The sequence below is a fragment of the Parasteatoda tepidariorum genome, chromosome 8, assembly GCF_982258835.1.
Source record: "Parasteatoda tepidariorum strain Cologne lab strain chromosome 8, Ptep-v5.0, whole genome shotgun sequence".
Taxonomy (NCBI): Eukaryota; Metazoa; Arthropoda; class Arachnida; order Araneae; family Theridiidae; genus Parasteatoda; species Parasteatoda tepidariorum.
The window spans coordinates 75,645,240-75,664,711 of NC_141762.1; the positions used below are offsets into that span (position 1 = coordinate 75,645,240).

A 19,472-nucleotide genomic window follows, 5' to 3' on the forward strand; every position below is an offset into this window, starting at 1 on the left:
TTAGAGTGCCTGATTGTGAAGCCAATGGCTGCGAGTTCGAATCCCGCTCAGGGCATGGATGTTTCTCTCTGTGTGTTGTTCTCTATTGAGTGATGTGTGAATATGGCCCACCCTATATGAGGGTATCTATGGTAGTGTGGCGTGGGTAATATTGCTCGCCTCCGTGACTTAGGTTCACAGGTGCCCACAACGTTAACTGAGAAACACTTCCGGCATCTTCCTAGGAGAAGGACGTTAAAGTTCAATGCCTGCGATTAGAAAAAATAATTAGTGGAATATTTATCCTAAAGATGATGATTAAGACTAGCAGAAGAATGTTGATGAATCATCGTAGGAAATTATTATTATCCATTGGTCTAATAATTCTATTGTCCAGAGTGTGAAGATAAACAAAAAAATCTATAGTGAAGGTTTAAATTATGATAAATGATAAAAATCATTTTATTTCAGAAATATGGAATCATATGGACCTCCAAAGTAAAAGAATGATTCATTTTTGTGGACATATAAATTAATAAATTTAGAAAATGTCCCGGTGGGTGTGGCTGCAGAGCCAAGTTACACAGAACACTTTCGTCCACCAAGAAATCAAAAATGCGAGTGCCATGTATGCGTACGTTAGCATAGTTTTCGCTTAGGAAAGCCAGGGTCTGACTTAGCCTTATTGGGTCCCGGGGCAAAAACTTCTTTGGAGACCGAGCTATATGGAGGTATTTAAACTTTCACCTCATTATACATATATAGCCAGAGAATTTATTAAAATCTTAAACTATTAAGCCCCCTCCCCCCTTCCAATGGTCAGACGAAATATCGTTCTGTCCATTTTATTGGTTTTCTGACAATTCTATGCGATAAATGCAGTTTTCTAATTGTTAACTTTGTTATCCAGCTGCCAAAAATTCATATCTTTGCTGACATAAGGGTGGAATTCAGCTAAATTTTTGAAATTACGATGGCTCACTTAAGCCAATCAGAAGTCTGTATTTTGGTAAACATATCTGATTTTGCGATATGGTAAAATAGTCTTTTGATTGGCCAAATTTGTCAATCGCAATTGCGAAATTTACCTAAATTCCCCACTAGAAAGAAGATTTATGAAAAGAAGATTTTTTCTGTTCATACGATAGATTAATGAGGAAGCTAACTTAAAACCAACTGATTTTACACTGTACTGATATTTTGTTTTTGTTTTAAAAATAGTTCATTAAAAAGGGAAACCTAAAATAAACTTTCTATTTGATTTGCAGCCCCCTCTTTTGCGTGGCCCAGGGCAACTGCCCCGCATGCCCATGCCTTTGTCAGGCTTTGAGAAAAGCTGAGAAATCCATGCATTGGCTATTAACTGATTAAATTTAATACAAAGGCTCTTTTCTTAGCCTTACGTGTTAAAAGTGTTGGTAAAGAAAGTGCAGAAATAATAAAGAATTTTAATGAAATCAAAACATCAGTACTCATGTAACGGGTTTTGAATTCTGTGCTATTATTTGTTAGGAAGATGTAGAGGGAATCACTAAAGATAGATTTTATTCTGCATTCAATTCAACGTTGTGGTATTAAGAGATTACGGATTATATTAATGATTTTTATTAACTGAGAAAAGGATTAAATAATAATTTACTTTTTAAATGCCAGGAAATATGTTATGCATAGTTGAGCATGACAAGAACAAGTATGAAATGTATTAGAAACAATATTGAAACGTTTATATGATGCGATCTTAAACTTTAAGGGCTCGTCTCTGAGTAGTTGAATGAGGGAATAAACTTCAGTTTTGTCCTCCCTCAAAGAAGGAATTTTTAGACATAGAATATGTATTTAAAAAATTTAAAAAAAATTTAAAAAAACCTAACTTTTAACAAGAGTGGAATTTATGGTAGGGGGCTAGCGGGACACATTTTTGAAACTTTTTAAAAATGAATACATTATATTGAATTCTTTTATGCTGTTGAGCCATTCAAAAATGTTCTCAAATTTTCAATGCGTTAATTTTTAAAAGTTTTAAAATTAAAAAAAAATCTTTTCTCTGATTTTTTATACAATGATTGAAAACATAATGCTCCAATATTGAAATTCACTTGGTTATTTTAAGTAAAAATGTCCTTAATTTCATTTGTCTATAGTATTTTTTGTTATTAGTATTTTTTTAAAAAAATTCTAAAGTTAACATTTTCAGTTCATTTTTTTAACATTTTTGTTCAATAAAATTCTAAAATAAAATAGAAAAATCTGTGTTTGCAGATTTTCTTGAAACAATTGAACGGTAAAAAAAGAAAATAATGAATTATAAGCATTTTACGTTTAATTTACTTATTTTTAGTAAGGTTTTAATATGCATAGTTTTATTGTTGGAAAAAAAATTATCACACTATTAACAATAAATTTTAATAAAATGAAATATATTGCATTTCTGGATTACGAATTGTGCTACAATATAAGCATAAAATGTGTGTGGTGCAAAATGTAACTAATTTATATAATATTGAAAATACTTAATATTTGAAACTCTCTCATTTGTAATTATATTAAAATCATTTACTGGCAACGCTATGATTTTCTAATAACTATGGAGAGTCAGTAAGTTATAACTTCAAAGCATCGTCTTAACTACAATAAATGGAGATAAATATTTAAAAAAAAATATTGAGCTACATTTCACAGATGTTGAACACTTCACAATAATACATTAAGGGACTATGAACTGAATAGTTATTAACTGTTTCCAAATAATATGAAAAAGCACTACTACAGACTATTTTCAAGAACCTTAGTTTGAAAGTTCCTACATAGATGGCGTAGCGCAAAGAGAGGTGATCTTAGTTTTCGGAGGATCTATGAGAACGCGCAAAATAAGCGCTCATTGAGTTTGTTTTCTCCATCAGTTCGTTCCTGTTTTTCCCTTGTAATTATTACTTAAAGATCACTCATTTCTTGCTGGAGAGATTTAAAGAGTTGGAGGAAAAAGAAGAATTCTGGTAAGTGAATCACTTATCATACAGGAAAAAACTTTAAATAGGATTTTTAATAATTTTTGAATTAAAGTATCAAATAAATATATTACGAAACTTTTAGAAAAGATTGTTTTGAAGGAAATTTATTTGCTATGCATAAAATAAAGATTACAAAGCTTATTAAATGATTTACAATAAATTTATTTCATTTAATTATTGATTATTAATTAAATTTGCATATATTTTTAACAAAATATTTTTATTTTTTCAATTGTATAAAATTCTTGTTGGAAAGTTTTAGTTAATAAATTTAATTCCCGTCTTAGAAAAGTGTTTCAAGTAGCATTTGTCAAAAAAATTAAGTAAATCTTCTTAGGAATAAAAATTTTCAATTTAATTTAATATTTTAAATATCAATTTAATATTTTCAATTTAATTTAATATATTAATAAAATTTAATATTTTCAATATTCTAGTAATTAGTTCCTAATACTGAATTAATACTCATAGTTCTCAAATGTAAGCATCTTACTTAAATTTTGTAATTTTTTTAAACGAATTTTAAAAGATTGTTTTAGACATCGCATAGTTAAATATGATTATTCTTTTACTACATGAACAAATTTACCTCCATGACTGAGGAATTGGCTAAAAGTTCAAAAATAATCAAAGAAATTTGCGAAAAGAAAATAATTGTTGCGGTCCGAAAAGCAAACTGCAAACAATAAATAAAATGCTTTTTAAAGCGAACAATGCTTGTTGCGTATTGATTAGTAAAATATCATACTAAGGAAGAAAACTGAAGTTTAAAATAAACATTACATTTTATAATTTACTCAGAAAATAATTGTTTTTACATATTCCACTGAGAAACAATTTTTTTTGTGTTTTCAGATTTTTGAACAGATCTCAGATATTTCGGCGTTGCTAATTTCAAATCGGCAATCAGTTTCTCTCTAGAAGCTGCAGTTCTTATGCAATTTAATATTATATTCTTAAACAAGATCTTTTAAAATTCGTTCTAGGGAATGCTGAGTGCTCAACTTCTCTAATACGTAGGGAGTAGTAGAAAGAAAGCAATAATACATTTCAGTTTATGATACAATACGTTAAGGCATGCGCTTTTCGTCTTTAGCATGAGTTTCAGAGGAGTAGACACGTTTATATGTATGTACATAAATTTATATATTCCTGATAAAATTGTACACATTTAGCCAAAAAATTAATTAAACAATAAATACTACTTTGAAAAATATCTGTAGCTTTGGACATAAAAGTAATTATACATATTTGAAATCCATGCACCTAACTTGGTCAAATAAAGTACTAGTATAAATACAAAAAAAATTCCCTTACTTATTTTTATTTTATAATTTATTTGTCTAAAATATTTGCAGCATGTATAGTAACTTTTAGGTACACGTTAAATTTCTCTATTCTCTCTTTCGAACATTTTGAGTACAAAAAAGTATATTTCGAAAGCACAAACAAGTATTCATGTGAGCTATTTCGAAATGCCATTTCTATTTACCATGATTCATTTACCATACATTTGTACTTTGCTATGTCTATATTGTTGTTAAATTAACATTTTTAATAATTTTGTACGATACCTTCCTTAAAAAAGGTAATTAAATGAAGTATTTGTGTAACGAAGTTATCCAAATTTCTTTTATATTTAGTTAAGAAAAATTTTGGAGTTCATAGAATGGGACTTACTTAAAAGTATTTGTTTAAAGAAAAATATTTTTTATAAAAATTTACCCGCGCATAAAATACAATATTTAATTCGTTGCATAACACATTCATTGCATGCAATATGTAATTTTAATGTAACGTTTCCTTAAAAATATACTGAGAAAAAAATTTTGGCTAAAACTACCTGAATATGGTCAAATTTACACCGTGTTTCTCGCTCAATGCGGGAACATCAAAAAGCTCGGAAATTTTTACAGAAGTGCTTTAGAAATTATTTTCTTAAAATTAATAGTAAAATGTGGTTTATATTGTGAGATAAAATTTGGTAAACATATCATGATACCTTAGAGCATGGCATAAAAATCATTTTTTCGAATAAAGAACATGATCATAGTAATCAGATTAATTAAAAATAACAGTCTGCTAACTTGCTACTAATGTGATTTTAGCCCTGCTATAGAGTCTTGTATGCTATTATCTATTTAGTTATATACAGTTATTCCAAGCTTTTAATACTAATAATGAAATAAAAAATTGGAAAAAAAAACTTAGTTAAATAATTTCTTATCTGTTGTAGCTTTACGAAAAAATCTCATTATTTATTATTTTTTTAAAAATTGCAAAAAATATTTTATAATAATATAAAACTTTTATTTGTTGTCTTATAATAATTCTTTTATACGATAGTAAATGAAATATTATGCGAACTAAATGAAATCGAATTTTGCCCAGTTAATTCTGACTTAATTTGCTTCACAGTATCCCCCTCAGAATTTTCAAAATAATTATCGTCTTACATTTATGGTCTGCAGGAAGATAATTGCGTCTTCCGATTTAACAAATTTTTATTCGCACAAAGGAACGAGGGAACTAATTTTAAAGCATTATTTTAATTTAGAGGCAATTATTCAAAACATTTATCCCAAGTTTTCTAAGATTCACGCTCCATGTTTATGTACTCATCCGTTTCTGAGTATATGTCAGTGTAATTATCATGAATTGTTATGATAAATCGTGTTATTGTCTGTTTATGTTTATATAGTAATGATACTGTTTTAAAGTTTATTTTTCTCGCAAATTATTTTCATAATTTTTCTAAAGAATTTTATTACAGAAAAGGTTTTAAGAAAATTTAATGAAACTATATTATCATAGATTATTTTTAAAATCATAAAAATTATACAAATGTATTTACTAATGTCTGACATTTAAAAACGTTATCGAGACAAGATGCTGAAATAATTTAAAATGCATATATAGTGGATAGTTATCGCCTTGGACCAATTTTAATTTTTTTATTTGTAGAATAAAATAATTCAAACGACTTAAAAAAAGTATGACAAATACATCTTACTTTTGTCTATGAATGTATTATATTGTGAATGATATACAATTCAGAATTTTAGTTCATTAAAAAAATGTCGTCGAAGGTACAACACGTACTTTGGGAACAGCACGTACCATTGCTTGCGCCTTAGATTTATTGGATGTTACACTTTGAATAACACTTATTTTGCGTATTTTTATTCCAGACTTGCTAGTTGTTTGAAGGTGAATATTTATGCAATTTTAACTTGGTGTTAACGCAATTGTTAAATAACTAAAATAATTAAAATGAATTATACCTGATAATATTTTAAGGAAAAATTTATCGATTTATTCGAAGCATAAAAATTTTTACACATTGTTAATAGAAAAGTTCACAGGGAAAAATTTTACTCTAACAGACGCTTTGAAGTACATTTCTAAACGGGAGGAGGCACAACAAGCATTCTGTTTCCTGATTTCAATATGCTTAACAAAAAGAATTCATTTTAATTGAAAAGTTGGTATTTTATCTTTTAGAGAATTTAAGATCTTTTTTTATCTCATAGAGAATTTTTAGGTCATCAATACTCTATTAATTAATTCATTAATATTTTATTAAACTTATTTATTAATTCTTCTTCCATCAGTATCACAGCCTGGCACAATGTAGAGCTGTCCTAAATAGTTTTTTTGTTAGCTCAAACAGACACTAGGTTTCTCTATTCGTTAAGTTGTATTATATAATTAATTATTTCATTAATTTTCATCATTTAGTTTGTTTATCTTATTAATCTTTTAGATCAATATTTTTTATCTTAAAGAGAATTTATCTACCTTTATATTTCAAAATTTAAGTATTATAGTGTTTTATATTTCGGTTAAATGGTTAAAAAGTACTAAGCAATTAAATAAAAAAAATACTGAAGAACCGGGGGTGAGAATCGAATCTGAAATAGTCACCAGCACATCAGATACCATTTTATTGTTACAGGTACCAAGTACATATAGAAATGCAGAATTTTTTCACTAGGTGGCGTATATATTGACATTGGTCCGAGATAAATACGGTTCAAGGTACTATGCTCTTTCCCGTAATATATTTCCTTAACTAAAATGCCATTTCCCTTCTGTTGCAATTTACATTGTCCAATATTATTTCTATTGCAATTCAACTTTTTTTAAGATTATTTTTATTCAGTCCATTGTTAACAATGTATTATTTTTAGAAGTTTGGAAACAAATTAAATAATGTTAATTATGAAAAATTACAATATAATATACACCGAAGAGCCATTACAATATGACCACCCTCCATCTATAACAATGGGCCCGCCCAGGTTTTCATGGATTCTCGGCAAGGAACAATGTTTTCATGGGGCACATTAAGTTCCATAATCCTCATAGAACAATCCCTGACGTCTGTAAGCTATTTGAACATAGGTGCAGACCAGGTTCACCCATTTATGGCAACAGTTTTTCCTGCGGGGGATGGTGTTTACCAACAGGATAATGCACCATGTCATAAGGGTCGAATCGTCATGGAGGAACATTCCAGTGACTTTCAGGTCATGTCTTGGCCCCCAAATTCACTTGACCTTAATCTAATAGAGCATTTGTGGTCCTACTTGGAAAACCAAATTCGTGCTGCCACGCTACCCCCTCGCAATGTGAGGGAATTGCAGGACCAGTTGGTGAGCGCTTGGTACCAGATACCTCAGACTACCTATCAGCTCCTTGTGGAATCAATGCCGCGGCAGGTGCTAGCAGTTTTGAGGGCTAAAGGTGCTCCTACATATTATTAACAGGGTGGTCATAATGTAATGGCTCTTCGGTGTATATTTACGGTTTATTTCATTTCATTTAAATAAAACAAATATGAAATATATAATTTCTGTCTAATAGTTTGAGTATTTGATTTATATTTAAATCTAATGTATTATACTTTGAATTATTGTTTTGTATTTTGAGCTGTTACGCACTGAGCTATTATCTTTGACTTTGAACTATTATCTGATACTTTGAGCTGTTGTCTTATAAATTGAATTTTTTCTTTAATAATTAAATTATTTAAACCATTGTCAGCCGCTTCACAAATATAAACGAAAAAAGATGATTCCACACAATCTAAACGGTTACAAAAATAATGACTCACGGAACATTTATATTATTTAAAGAGTATAAAATTATTTTATAAAGATTTAAAAAACGTTAATTTATTTTCTGAAATGTGAGTTTTTCTTTAACAGCTATTAAAATCGACAAAACCGCATTCAAATTCGTCATCAAGCAAATTTCTAATTTATGTCGTAAAGTTATAAGACAGTTAAGAAGATTATCAGCAGCAAAGTGTTCCATTTTATTCCAGATTCATTGAAATTCTGTCGATAATTTGACAGGAAATAGATCTTTGAAATAGAAAATTAATTAATATCCTGTACTGAGTACTGAGTCTTAGTACTGAGTGAAAACTGTTGAAGTTGAACTTTTATTTCAGATTTGTGTGATGATTACTGCAAGGACGCAGGTGTTGATTAATTTGTTTCGATACATTTTCTAACAGCAGAACTTATTGGAAATTCAGTTCTCTTAATATAAGAATTCCGTGATGTAAGAACAGTATGATAATAAATTTGATTACTTTTCTGTTTTTAGAATTTTTCTAGTGGTGTAACTGAGATTTAAAAAAATTTGTAATCGCATAAAAAAGTTCCGTACAATTACACTCGTAATTACTTATTCACTGATAATACTCAGTGCGAATTTTTACCCTTAGATTTTGAATTTATATCTGAAGTTAATATCTTACAAAGTGATGTATTACTGCTTAAATTTATAAAAAATTATAAATTAAAATTTGTTATGATTTATATTGCAATAACTTATAATTTAATTGGACTACCAATGTTTTTTTTTTTTTGTTGTCTAAAGCGAAAACGATTACAAATACCAGAATTTTATTTGTATAATCATGTTATTTCAAATTGTGTGCACTGCTTAATAAATCCTAAACTTAAAATGCTTAATTTTTATTTTACTTATTATAAAAGATTATAACTTATTATAAATAATATTACAGATGTTCAAATAGAATATTTCATGCATACAATAAATAAGGAGACATAACATATTTAAAATCAAATACACAGTGTATTTTTTTGCTAAGCACAGTAATTTTCGAATATGGCTTTTACATATTTCAAATACTTTGCAGAGGTGGCAATATCTAATAAAAAATTGGCACATTTTATACTTGTTTAAATTATGCTGTATATTATTACAGAAAAGAAAATAATAATTAGAAATTCTACTCTCTCAGAAATATAACTCTCACTTTTGATAATTTAGTAAGCCTTGAGCCATTCTTCGTTAATTTTGAGAATTATTCCATTATGAAATCACGTGATTCGTGACGAAATGGTAACTTTCGAAAATTACGAAAATGTTTCCTCAACTCGAAATCTCATCTTAAGGCATTGTGGGAATGATTGATGCACAATGATTATTAGAAAAGTTAACTTTATTATTAGGTTTTTATTCCTTCATTAAAAAAAAATCAAAGTACGAAATATTTTTTTACTAGTGACGCAATTAGTTTTCTCGTACAAGTAGCTATTTTGTCACTTTGATGAAATGTTCACTCGGAGCATATGTAAAGAAACGGTTTCGTTAAAAACGAAGAAAGTTTCGTAATTTGAAATTTATAGAAAATTTAAATTTTGTATTGAAAATTTAAAATTATTTTGAAGCTAAGAAATCAATTTTTTTACATCTAACTTACTTGATACATGAATAAAACAAAATAAATAGGAACAAATGCATGCAAAAGGATTTATATAGTGTTAGAGTTTAAAGAGCCGCATATAGTTAAAAAAAATTCAAATTAAAAAAATAATAAGAAGTTAAAAAAAATATTCTTAAAAAATTTTAAATTTCCAAAAGTTATATTTATAAAGGGAACTTGCTTCTCTGACTCTAAGGTGCTTGTAGAATGTAAATTATCACTTTGAAAATGTAGACAAACATTCATGTGATAGATTATTTAGAGCATGTGTAAAAAAGAAAAATAAATTGTTTGACTTTAAATAAAACTAAATCTAATACATACTTAATAATTGTCCAGACTGATTTAACAGTGTACAAGTGACCCATGTCTAAATATTTGAAACTCAATCGTTTGCGTCCAAAATGTTCTAATGTCAAAGATAGTTTGAAAAATGTGTATTACATTGTATAAAACGTTTGGAAAACGAATTTGACTGATGAAAAAAAAAAGAATATCATTTTCAGTAAGAAAATTTGATAACAAATAGATATTTTGGTGTCGTATTTTGAGGTTGTGTGGCAAAAAAACGTGAAGAAGAAATTTATTATCCACCAGATGGCAAGGCGTTCAAGTGATAGAGGTTTAAATGTAGGGCAATAACAATATTGAAGATCAATAAATTATGATTTTTTCCAGTTATTTAATGTATTGCAATATTATGAAAGTATGAGAGTTGGTAAATATCACTTTGTTGCATACCACAAATATATTGTATACGATACAAGTTATTCAAATGTTATCGAATGTTAAAAATAGTTATATAAATAGTTATATAAATAGTTTAGCTTATGTTGACTAGTAGTAAAGTATTTATGGTTTTTTGTTGAGATTTTCTTATGTTCAGCTTACAAAGATCTATTTTCTATTTAACACTCTTGAAGATTTAATCTAAATGAGTAAAATACTTCTTTTAAAATTTTTTATATTTAATCCAATAGATTCATAGTCTTCTGTTAAGAATCAACTTATTAGTTTTACCATATACTTATTAAAATCGCACTCTGCTTGTGAATAAGGTTAAAACCAGTCTCTAGTTTAAGATAAATTTTTTTTTTTTAAAAAATGTACATATACATTGTTTGTATTTAATAGTTCAATGAGAAAAAAAGTATGGCATAAAATACCAGAATATGGCAAAATTTATTGTATTTCTGTCACTATGGGAACAACAAAAAGCTCGGTAATTTTTATCAATGGGCTGTCACGTTTTTGAAGAAATTTACAATAAAATATAGTTTTATAATGTGTAGTAAAATTTGGTAATTTTAACACGATGCCTTTGAGCATGACATATAAACCATATTTTCGGTTAAATTTACTTATTATTTTTTTATTGCTTACTAAATATGTGGCAATATGAACTGTAATTTTGAAAACCAGCATTTCCGGTAAACCGTTAACACACGAATGGAAAAGTTACCAAATGACTTGTTTAAATGCAGTATATTTTTGTTTTGGCAATTAAACTTATGTTATTATTGTTTTGTTTTTTTTTTACCAGAAACGCCATTACCATACACTGCGGTAATTTTGCCAGACTTTTTTCTCCGTCTTCATATAAGAAAAATTTTTATCATATTTTTTGAAAAAAGGAAAGAATTTAAAAAATCTATTAATCATTCTGTAGTTTTATCTTGAATAAATTAGAGCTATATTGGGGTATCAGTTTTCCAAATATCCCCTTTTACTAGCAGAAAAAAAGTAATCTAGCTAAACAATACAAATTAGAATGTTATGCTAGAAACAATCAAAAACAGAAAAAAACTTTTATGATTGAGAAAAAAATGTTGCATCTAAAATTATATCCATACTTTATGATAAACCAAGACCGAAAATTGCGAGGAAAATTTAATGAGCAAGTATATCATTACCAATTTTAATGATATAGTTAGATTTCAAATTTAAATGAAATTTTGAAAAGTATATTACAACCATTTCAACGTACAGTCTGTCTCAAAAATATAGGTGCATGCATCATTTTGCTTTTATTTAGGAAAATATTCCAAATATTTTATTCTACATTTTAAAGAACACTGTTACTTTGTCACACTGATTTGAGAGAAATGTATAATATTTTTTTTGCAGAACAAAATACCTATTTATAAAAAATTTTATCCCCATATTATAGTAACTAAAAAATTTAAGGGAAGAATATTTTAATTGATTTAATATTTAAAAAATTTAAGGGAGAAATGATTTTCATTGAAAGCTTTAGGCTATTTAAGTTTGTAAGTCACATTCAGTCAAAAAAATATTACCTCATTTTTCTCTAAACCATTTATAATAAATACCGCAATGTATCATTTTTATAGAACTAAAATTTGGACAAAGTGAAAAATTTTAACCTTTTTTTTCTTTCTAAAACCCTGTTTTTGTTCAGTTTTAAATGTGAGTTTGTGCTCCATCTTGATAGAAAGTTTTAATAAAATTTTTCATGAAATCTATAAAAGATATTAGATTGTTTCTCATAATGAATTTGTACTTTACTGATTGTAATATCTTATTATTAAATGTTGAATTTTTTTGCCCAGTACAACCTCAAGTTATCACGAATCCACTACCTTGCTGACTATTGAAACATACTTTTTGTTTGCTTCTTGTATAGCTCCAGTTATGTTGATTACCATGAGGATCAGCTAAATTAATTTTTTTTTTCTCATCCTCATTGATAAACATTTCATCTAACCTCTCATGATTATTTAGCCCATTGCAGTAATATTGCTTTGTCTAGCATTTTATAGAAGGAAGAAAAAAAAAATTTCAAAATTGTTCGCGCAATTGTTCTGTGCTGAGTGCTCTTAACTCTAGAATTTGATGCAGTTTGTTCTGGTTCCATGATTTGTTCTGGTTCTGGTTTAGTTTTGATTCCATTATGAAACCTGAAGATTTTTCTTGTTTACCAACCAATCACTTTCCTATAGTAATCTAAAAATATTTCTTGAATATCTGAATAATATAGAATATAAATGAATAAGAATTTTAATACTCAGAATTTAGAAATTTTATCAGAATAATCAGAATTATTTCCGATCTTTCTTAGGCACAAAATTTTATTTCCTTCAGAAAAATTTTACCTCTTGCCATTATCACACCGTCCAAAAAATAAAAGATTTCATAATAAGTACGTACTTCTAATATACCAAAAAGAAGGAAGCGATAGTTGTTAAATACATACAAGGGCAGTTTGATTTAAAAATTCGTCTTCAAATTTAAGTATGAAATTGAAGTAACAGAAAATATTTGTTCTAAAATGCTTATTAATATATTCAATTGTTTATTTGAACAGAACAGATTATATCTACTAACATCTACCTCTACTAACTTATTTTTCAAAAATATATACCGAAACTGTTATACAAATTTACTTAACTCTTTTCAAAATATTTGTGAAATTAACTAGATAAATATTTGATGGAAAATTACAAATGAACAATATTTACAAATGAGCAAAATAATTTGATTCTTTTCTATACATTTGGGACAGACCCTCGTAAAAGAAAAATATACAATGCGTTTAGACTAAACTTGTGTTTAGACTAGAAAAAAGTTAATCAAAAAATCATAATAGTTAATGCAAAATAGTTAGGGATCAATAGGTAAATACTTACGACTGTTTAGCATTAATGTGTATGCATTAAAGAGAGTATCGAAAAATTATTACACATAAAAGCTTCTAAAATTAGAAATATATAAAATAGGAAATAGCTGGGAAAAATGACCTACACATCGAACTTGGATGTGTTCATGATATAAATCAAACATAATTGAAATATAGTTTCGATGTGATTGATAATACAAACAGATTAATGGTTTTTAGAATAAAGCTATATTAATCATTATCCAAGATACATTTACCTTAAGAGCTAAATAGGAAACCGTATCGAACTAAGCAATTCTGTATGTCCTAGTCTCATTTGGTTCTTTTTATAGACGTTAATATTTATAAACATTTATGGATACTTTTGAAAAAAATAAATTAAGGGTATATATTAGCCGTTGGTGTGAATTACTTTGACATAAAAAAATGGAAGTAAAAAAGACTATTTAAAAGGATAATTTGTAACAGTTGAAAACGTTATTGATGTAAATATACAATTTTTGAAAACATATTTTCATTGATTGCTTGACATCATCTTTAATTGATATAACCTTTGATTGATTAACATATTTCTTTTTGATCCCAAAGTGTTGCTACACTATTAAAATATTAAGTAATATTTTAGAAAATCCTTGTTTGCTTTTTTTTTATTTCGTATTGTTATTGTTTGGGGATAACCATCTTCAATACATAGATTTTTTTTCGGGTTCTGTAAATAAAATTTTTATTTAAGTTTTTTAAGAAATCATTTTCATAACGCTTTTTTCGATGAAAATTGATTATTATATTATTAAAAAATATTACTTTAGTATGAGAATATCCTTTACTTCTTAACGAAAAATTTCTTACACGATCAAAAATTACGTTTTAGATAAGTGAAGTCATGTTTTTGTATTTTGTCTACGATTATAATAAAAAAATTTTCATCATGAGTATGAGGATATCTTTCTTTCTGTTTGAACGAGATTTTTTGTTTAGAAACAAAGGATAGAACGTTTTTGTTAGTTGTAAATTTTTTGTTATGTTTCATTTTTGTGCATTTTGGCAGTAATTAAGATGCAAATTAAATACATCGGCATCCATCAATCATTTTGAATAATATTTTTGTTATTATGCAAGATAATGATTTTAAAACGAGTTATCAGTTAAATCTTCTAGCTTTTCGTAGATTAACTTCATCTTTGGAAATCAACATAAATATATCTTTTAATAGAATTTTTTTTATAAATTTTTAGACTATGTATTTCACTTACATATTTGTTCTAAAACACGGACTCTATGAACGCAAAAAAGTACACATTTAGTTAAACTAAAAATTTGCTCCGAAATGTTTCCAACAATTAATCTTTTTTAATAAACATAACAGTAATCTTCGTTATTATATATTAATTATTAAAAAATAATAGTTAGCTAATAAAAACATGTGAGGCTAAAATACTCCTGAAATCCCTATTCTCTTTATAATAGAAGATTACTTTAAGAAAGAAATTTGTTTCACTTTTAAAAAGTTAAATGTGTTCAATCATTATTTTTCATTTTTATTCCAGCACATAGAGTGATTGATTGTAAGGAATTTAAAGAACTTTGCAAGATTGCTTTCACATTGTTTAGTTTTCTTTCAAAACATTTAAAAAAACCTATTCAAAAGCTCTTTTGTAGATAAAACATTACAAAAATAAATCTTTGCTTTGATAATACAACTTGGCAATTCCATCATAATAGATTAACAATTATAGATTAAAAAAGCAGTTGAAAATTATTCAAGCACTGCTGCATCATCTTATATGTATATTTAGGAACCGTATATATATATATATATATATATATATATATATATATATATATATATATATATATATATATATATATATATATATATATATATATATATATATATATATATATATATATATATATATATATATATACTAGAGGGCTCCGCCCCCTGCTTGCTACCGCTCGCCAACCCCCGATAATTGCTAAGCAATTGCATTTTTTTTTGCTTCGCGAACAAAATTAAAGTCGTTTTCCTGGAGATAAGCAATTTTTTTGCACCAACATCACATAGAGAGAATATAATAGGATTGTAAAATGTCAGAGGAACTTATTATCAGCATTATAAATTTGTATAAAGCAATTTTGTACAAAAAATATTATAAACTTATATAAAGCGAGGAAGCAATATTATTTAACACGTTATTATAGGGCATTAGCCGGAGATTAATCTCCAAATTCGAAGCACGCGTGGCAGAGCCTAACTCGGGTAGACTATATTTGAGGGTGCCCCTTGATTCTCGCCTAGTTGTGATCGCGCCAAATTATGTTCAGCTCTATGTCGCTGTTGATATCGCCTAAGATATTCACGGCGATCCATTTTTTTATAAAAGATATAAGTATTTTAAAGTAAGCTCTGTTCAATATATCACCCATTCAATACAAAATAAAAGTCGCAACAAGATTTTGCTGGTAAATTTAGTTGTAACACTTCTGCAGACAGCATTATTAAAAATTATTACCTTTTCACACACATGCGTTCTCAATTTTGATTTGTGCGTTACTAACCAGAAGTCTTCTGTGATTGGCTATGTGTCATCATTCCACTCTCTTCTTATATATAAAGATATACATGATAAAGTGTGATAAAATCGTAAATTCCACGAAAATAATTGTGTTTTGGCGAAAAGCATTGGTGAATGATTTTTTTTCTACCGAAAATAATCTATACCCTTCGATAAAAAAAGATCAAAAGGAGTTTTTTTTTTTTGGAGAAAATCCTGTATTTTTTATTCGATTATTGTAATTTCCGTTTGATACGCCGTATAACCAATTAAAATTACTTTAAGTCCAGATACTGTAAGCAGAAGCAACTAGGGAGATAACGTAAGAATGAGACAAATAACCGTAAAATGCAGAGTAAGGGCGCTTTTTCATTACACGACACGATACCGACAAAATCGGACGACAAATGTGTGAACGACAATGTCGTTGCCGGATCTTTTAAGCAACTGTTTTTTCACTTGTCCGATATCGTTAGTCCGAGAAGTAGAAATTCTTGTTCATTCAATGTTTTGAGCTTGAGGGTGTAGAGACATAAAATTTAAATAATTTATTTGAACGTGTTTCGAAAAATTATAAGTTTTAGTTTTGAATTCGTTTTGGCAACGGAGTTAGATACATAATAAATGTTGTTGTGTTCTAAAATGTTTAAGAAATAAAATATGCTATTTTTTTGATAAAATTATTGGTAGTATCGTAAATTGGCGTTCATTTAATTTAGTTGGCACAAAGACCCAACAAGTGAGCAGTTGCTTGTGTTCTGCTGTGATTTTTTTCTGCAAACTTTAAATATGCCGGATGATAATCGTCGTCTCAAACTTCTTACTTTATTTTAGAAGAAAAAAGCTAGCAGTGCAGAAATGTTTTTGGGTGCACAAAATGGTACTTACGTATTAACGCCACAGCAGCTACAGATTTGGCGGTTTTTAAGTGCCGCCAGTCTACACTTAAAATTATGTCTGTAATCACTTAACATTACTTAAATTCTTTAAATGTTTTAAAGTATTAACGTTTTTTTCAAATCGAATTAAAATATTAGTTTAATTTAGAATAATATTTTTAGATGATTTTTTAAATGAGTTTTATCAAATTTATCTTATGAAGCCGTTCTATCATGTTTCAAAAAAATGTTTCAGTTGAATCAGGGAACAGACTTTATATTATTCAATCAAGCAGAAACCAGTAGTTAGATCGAGTTCTGTTTGAAATACATAAGGGTCTTTATTTGCTTTTTCATCAAACCATTACTATTATGAAAAATACCATCCCTTCATTAAAGCATACAATGAATTTATAAAAATTTCCAATGAAACTTTTATGATTGCTTACGTCTTTCAACCTCATTATAATGTAAAAAATGCAACTTCATGAAATTAAAAATTTATAACCAGACATGAGAATAAATTATATAAAACTTTTATTTTCGAATTTTACATTTGACATGATCTAATAAAATATTAAAATTGATTAAAAGAATAAAATAATGATATCAGAAGAGGAGATAAAACAGGAAAGATACTCAACAACTAATAAAATCGCCACGATTTGAGGAGAAATTTTATTGCCTAACCGACATTTGATTCCGACAAACGTTATCGTCTTGTCGGATACGACATAATCTTTATCGTCTTGTCGGATACGACATAATCGTTATCGTATCGGTGAGTGAAAAAGCGCTCCGTTGCTGACCATGTATTTTACTTGACCCTATGTCGTTCGCCGACAATCGGATCCGTTTTGTCGTTATCGTGTCGTGTAATGAAAAAGCGCCCTAATACGTTCATCACCGGGTCGTAGAAATCACGTGACAATTTCTACTACTGTTTGTGTCACTAAAATAAATTAAGTAGTAGCAAGATGCATGTTATCATTCAACTATCTTAGCAGAAAGTATGTTTTCTCGTGACAATAACGTATAAAGTGTCAACAACAAAATGTTACTTCCGGTTTCTCCTTACATTACTGCTCCCCTCTACTCTAAGAAGTTATCAAAAATTAACTACAACCTTTTCCTATTTCTTTCCCATTCATTGCTCATTTACTGCTCCCTAACAGCAAAATAACTCTTGATTTGAATTTGAATTTTATAAAATAATTCGCTTTATATTAAATTTGTAGTTTGAATTGAAGCCTACTCATACGGGAAAAAACTAATCATAATAGACTAAATCAAATAGACTAAAGTATCATCAAAGTATCGACGTATCAAAAAAATACATAATTATATAAAGTATCAAAGAAAAAACATATGTACCTTTAGGAACAAAATTTATTTTATGCTTGAAAACCCCGCACCCACATCATCTTTTGTATCAAGTATTTGTAGTCAGGTATCAAGTATTTGCATAGATGAAACAAAGCATTTGCTCTTCATTGTAAATGATGATAAATCATAAGTAATTGTGTAAAAAAATAATGAATTAATTTTAAAAATAAAACATACCTAAAACGTTGCATTCAAATTTAGACATAAGGCATAGCCGAAAATTCAACGAACAACCTCTTCCTATACTAATACAACCCAGAAACACCTCCAAGCATCCGTAGTTATAAAAATTTATCACATAAAATTTATTTCGCGCGATTTTCTATTTTCCTTATTATTGCGTTATCTCTTTTTCTCCTCTTTCTGTTTCCTAGCAGAAATCCAAGTCCTCTTTTGTAGCTGCGACTCCAATTAAATAAGAAAGGAATAAATAATTTACACACTGTAAAAAAAAATTTAAAAAAATCTAAGTTCTACAAAAAAAAGCCTTTTTTTTTTCAAAATAAATGCAGATTTTTTTCTGTTTTTATCGTTACCATTCGCTGCAAAAAATTACTTTTTTTTACAGATTTTTTCTGTACATATGACGATTTAAAGCTGTTTTACACAAGCAGTTTCTCCTCCCTGTCCATAAACTGATTTAAACTGACATTCAAATTCTAGTTTTTGCATGCAGTTTTGCTTTTTTTAAGATAACTTTATCTTCTTTTTCTTCAAATTATTTTACCATTATTTTCGTACTTGCTCTTACTTTTTAGTTTATGGTTTTTGAACATCGTGTAACTGAAATTGTGATTCGACTTAATTGTTAAAATGATACCCTTCTTGCTCTTATTATTTATCTTGAGACATAATTTTCGGTAAGTTAGTTGTAAGACATTTTTATAAAGATGGGACATTAAAGTTTTAAACATTTTTACACTTAATAAGACTTTTAAGATAAAGACAATTTAGGATTCTTATTCATAGTCAAAAGCTTGAGTTGCCGTGACTCAGGGTGCAGAGTGCTCGACTAACATTGAGGTTACCAAGGATAAAATCCCGGCGTTGACCGCTCTCGGTTCATATTGCTGACATAATTATTCTATAGAGTTTTTATGTTTTAAAATAACAGAGTTTGCTTGTTGAAAGAACAATATTTATCGGTTAAAAAAAAGCAGGCATTTGATTTTAGATATTAATCAGGGGTCTGTTTAGAAGAAATTTGGGTCCGTTAACGGACCCTTCACAAAATATCATTTCATAAAAACGGACCCTTCACAAAATATTTTAACT

General features: G+C 27.8%; 1 protein-coding gene across 2 annotated transcripts in view; it reads left to right on the forward strand.

The window, feature by feature from the left end:
- The first annotated feature begins 2,814 nt into the window (after window positions 1-2,814).
- LOC107452238 (diuretic hormone receptor) overlaps window positions 2,815-19,472 on the forward strand; it is a 240,918-nt gene continuing 224,260 nt past the window's right edge. Inside the window, exon 1 of one of the 2 annotated variants that reach the window (XM_087169169.1) lies at window positions 2,815-2,972. The gene's annotated coding sequence lies outside the window, so the exon portion shown is untranslated. Of the gene's footprint in view, window positions 2,973-8,537; window positions 8,562-19,472 lie in introns of those variants that run through there. The other variant, XM_087169170.1, reaches the window with a different exon arrangement.